Source organism: Charadrius vociferus, unplaced genomic scaffold (assembly GCF_000708025.1).
Source record: "Charadrius vociferus isolate BGI_N301 unplaced genomic scaffold, ASM70802v2 scaffold1036, whole genome shotgun sequence".
NCBI classification, from domain to species: domain Eukaryota; kingdom Metazoa; phylum Chordata; class Aves; order Charadriiformes; family Charadriidae; genus Charadrius; species Charadrius vociferus.
Genome location: NW_009648816.1, coordinates 186,503 through 191,263, shown reverse-complemented (window position 1 = coordinate 191,263; position 4,761 = coordinate 186,503). Strand labels below are relative to the sequence as shown.

The following is a 4,761-nucleotide window of genomic DNA, read 5'->3' as shown; positions in this document are numbered from 1 at the left end:
GAAAGACAGGGATCTACTGGAGAGGGTCCACCAAAGGGCTACAAAGATGATTAGGGGATTGGAGCATCTTTCTGATGAGGAAAGGCTGAGGGACTTGGGTCTCTTTAGTCTAGAGAAAAGAAGACTGAGGGGGGATCTTATTAATACTTACAAATACTTAAAGGGAGGGTGCCAGGGAGATGGGAACAGTCTTTTTTTAGTGGTGCCCAGTGATAGGACGAGGGGTAATGGGCACAAGCTTCAACATAGGAAGTTCCATCTTAACATGAGGAGGAACTTGAGGGTAGTGGAGCACTGGCACAGGCTGCCCAGAGAGGTTGTGGACTCTCCCACTCTGGAGACATTCAAAACCCGCCTGGACGCTGTCCTGTGCAACCTGTTGTAGGTGACCCTGCTCTGGTGGGGGGGTTGGACTAGATGATCTCCAGAGGTCCCTTCCAACCCTGACCATTCTGTGATTCTGTGACATTCGAACAGAGGCTTATGTTGATCCTCTCCACGTGGCCTGAACAGCAAGTGGCACAAGTCCTCTCCAGCCACCAGCCCCGTGCCCTGCCTCTTCTCCTTCCCAGGAGAGCAGAGCAGAGCTCTCCCAGTCCCGAGCAGCAGCTTGACACCAATGGCCAAGAAGCCGGGGTTTGCTCCTACGTCCTAGAACCATTTTGGAAAACACCTTCTGCTGCTCTCGCAAGACCAAGTTATGCTGATGTCTGGCTGATAGTGTGGGTCAGCAAGAAGAAAGGCTGAAAATACTAGAACTAAACCAAGAATCTCCAATTAACCTCATCATTTCCCGATAAAAGCCCCTTATTCACAGGGAACCCTCCTGGTACGTGAGTATACACTGCCATGCCTCGCCTTTTCAATGCAGAGCAAGATAAGGAAAGACACACATTTCAACAAAACTTCTATCAAAAATACCACCAAAAAGAGAATCAAACATTTAGCACCCGCTTGAGGCAATCCCAATGGCTTGTGTTTTATTTATTCAGGGAATAAAATGGTTTCTGAGAGCAATCAGCTGTGACCTCGGTAACGCACAGGATGCAGCTAAAGCACCACTGCCCATCATCCAACATACTAACGAAAACGGAGACACGCTGGGGACAACCCTGTTCCAGTGCCCACCAGCACACAACGGGAGTGGAGTTACTGCCGCATGTAATGGAACTCCCAAGCCCTTCCGTTCTCCACGTCAGGACACCGATCCCCTCGTCCCGCGGCAGCACGTGCCACCTCACCCCACAAGCCCATGACGCAGACTGCCGCCGCTGCCGCGCTCATCATCAGCCAGCACATTCCAGGCACTGTAGGCACCCCGAGCCTTAACCTGAGAGCACAGAGCGATGTTCTTATAGCAAAGGAGACCCCGAGGCACACAAGGTAGATGACTTCCCAAAGGGTTCAGAGTCTTTCCAAAAAACTTCTTCCTAAATGAGCTGTACGACACTCCCAGGGCAGAGCCAAATCGCTGCAAACAGGGTCAGCGGACCTGAAGCAGAAGTTCAAGTTAGCAGTCCACTCGTCTTAAGACTAAAGCCCAAAATTCTATATTTTTTTTTTTTTTTAAACAGTCTACTCCACCTTAAGAAATAAAAGTCCACATCATTTTTCTCATTCTAATGGACCTGGTGGAGCGGGGCCAGAGGAGGCCACCGAGATGCTGCGAGGGCTGGAGCCCCTCTGCTGGGAGGACAGGCTGGGAGAGTTGGGGGGGTTCAGCCTGGAGAAGAGAAGGCTCCACACAGACCGCAGAGCCCCTTCCAGTGCCTAAAGGGGGTCCAGGAGAGCTGGGGAGGGACTCTGCATCAGGGAGGGGAGCCGTGGGACCAGGGGGAACAGTTTGACACTGACAGAGGGGAGATTGAGATGGGATATGAGGAAGAAATGTTTCACTCTGAGGGTGGTGATCCCCTGGCGCAGGTTGCCCCGAGAAGCTGTGGCTGCCCCATCCCTGGAGGGGGTCAAGGCCAGGTTGGACGGGGCTCTGAGCAACCTAGGCTGGCGGGAGGTGTCCCTGCCCAGGGCAGGGGGGGGAATGAGATGGTCTTTAAAGGTCCCTTCAACCCAAACCACTCTATGATTCTAATATGCGATGATTAAAAATATCCCATATCCAAAGAATTCCCCAGAACCACTGCGACAAGCACCACTTTTGCCCGTCCTGCAGCAACGCAGCCCGCTGCTGAGGGCAATGGTGCACATCCTCCGCTGCACGGAGAAGGGAGAGGCACGGCATGCTCCAAAGCGCTTCCTCAACAGCTCAGGCAGAAGTTATGCACCAAAGTCTTCAGATATACTTAAAACACCTAAAAGCCACTCAAGAACAGAGTGCGGCGCAGCAAAGCATTTTTGCATCTCAGCATTTCTGTAAACTGCTTGGATAAAACAAGACCGTTATTTGAATTGCTCAGCCCACAGCTTCGGTAAAAAAAGGAAAGCTTCCTGCACTTGTAGCAGAAAGTGATTTAGAGAAATTACACATTATTGTAGCGATATTAGCCAGTTTTCGGTTATTCAAGTGATCCTTAAAAACTAAAGGCCCCGGTCACGGAGCACAGACCGTGCCCCACGGCTATTCAAAGAGCTGGCGTTGAAAGGTAATGAAAATGTCATCCTTTCTAATAACATCGGAATGCTCGCTGCAGCCCACATCTGGAGCATTAAAGTTAATCCCTGATAGAACCTCCACGTGAGAGGTGTATGAAAGGCTCCCTTTATGCTGCTGCCCATCACAAGAACCCGCAGCCAAACGGGACCGGCAGACGCGTGTGCGTGGGGAGGAAGCCGAGCAGACTGCCGTGAAGCCACGTCTCCGGGATAATCACCCCGAGCGCTCCTGCGCCCCGCCAGGACAGCGCGGCTACAAACGCACCCATCCATCTCGCGGCATTCCCACGGAGAGGTAGCTCTCCGTTCCCCCGCACATCCGTAGGGTAAGAGCAGGATTAAGCAGTACAAGTTTGCAAAACCGGGAAGGAGGGAGCGTGGAGAAAAAGGCTAGGGACTGCTTAGCAGAGGGCAGGGAACCAGCAGCACGGAGATGCTCGCTCAGAACAGCAAAAGCTCATTACGGGACGATTCACCCAGACAGGATAACAAACCTCAAACTGGCCCGTGAGCTGGTAACACAGAAATACACAGTTATGCTAAACACAAAGTGATTTGAGAAAAATGCCACGAAAATGGCACAGCTATACCAGAAGCTCATCAAGCAAACACCCAAAGCTAAGCGTAGAAAATCACGTTCCATTTTGGGTATCTTTGTCTTTACTGCATGACCTTTAGCAATCCCCATTCTTCAAGCAAACACAACCAGCAGTGGTAGGGAGAAACTCTGAAATTACTTTCAAGTTTGGAATTAACATCCACCATATCACACAACTCTAAAAGAAACTGAAATCCTCAGACTGCCACCAAACACACGCTAAGGAATCCCTGGTATAATTCAAGTAAATCAAAGCCTCTGTAACAAAGATAGGGAAGAACAGGATCAATACTAAAAAACAGACGAAGCATAGAAAAAAGTTATAAACACCAGAATGGGGAAGATTCATATACATATTTTCTAGCACAAGACATGAAGTCTGACTTTTCACCATCCCAGCACTGCACCACGCTACTGTGGGAGCGTAACCGAATACAGCACAAAGACTCAAACGTCTGACTGAGGGCAGGAATTTTGTTTGGAGAACCCAACTCTTGAGGTCTTAAAAAACATTAAAATAACCTCAGTTCCATTTCTGACTGAACCAGTTGGGAAAGGTGTTGTTAGGAGGAACTTTCAGTCCTGTCTCGGTTCGGTCCTGAAGATTTATTACTTCTTTTTCCCCTTCTTTTTAGAAGAGCACCTTATCACTCAGATGTGCTTTTGTCTGATCACCTAATTCTGCTCCAGCTCTTCCATCCTGCTGCTGAAAGGAGGAGCTGACACCCAGAATAACGCTATTCCCCCTGCCCTTGGAATGCTACTAACAGCGAAAGGGAACAGACCAGACAGCTTTCTTCTTACTATTCCCCAGCTACAGCAGCGTCGGCCGGAGCGGCAGCCTTTACCTCATCTGACAAGTGAACGCTCAGGCTGATCCTATTCCAAAGCGTTCCAGGACATGCAAGGACTAAAGGGACCTGCAGACATGTGCTCTGGAGGGAAACGCCACCCTCCTCCCTCCAAATGCGACTCAGTTGCGGTGACGGGACAGACAGAAGCGCAGATGGAAAAGTCCCTCTGAGCGGGGAAGCAGAGCCGCTGGAGGAGCCCGGTCTTCTGCAGGGTGACTCCCACCGCCGCCTGCAGACAGGGGCTCAGCCTCCCAACATGCCCAGAGAAGAGCTGCTGTCCTCCAGCAAAAGAAACAGCAAGCAAGGTGAAAGGCACTGGTAAGCAATGTTCCAGAGGTGTCCAGCTGCCCCATGTTCTCTTTAACATCTTATCAACAATCTGGATGAGGGGATCAGGCGAACCCTCAGTAAGTTTGCAGATGACACCAGGTTGGGTGGGAGTATTGATCCGCTGGAGGGTAGGATGGCTCTGCAGAGGGGTCTGGACAGGCTGGATCCATGGGCCAATGGTGTGAGGGTCAACACGGCCAAGTGCCGGGTCCTGCACTTGGGTCACACCAACCCCATAGACGCTACAGGCTTGGGGCAGAGTGGCTGGAAAGCTGCCCAGCAGAGAAGGACCTGGGGGTGTTGGTGGACGGCCGGCTGAATGTGAGCCAGCACTGTGCCCAGGTGGCCAAGACAGCCAATGGCATCCCG

At 51.2% G+C, this 4,761-nt stretch overlaps 1 protein-coding gene across 1 annotated transcript in view; it reads right to left on the bottom strand.

Moving 5' to 3' along the window:
* Positions 1-4,761, bottom strand: part of HSF1 (heat shock transcription factor 1) — a 124,395-nt gene that overhangs the window by 48,998 nt on the left and 70,636 nt on the right. The window lies entirely within an intron of this gene.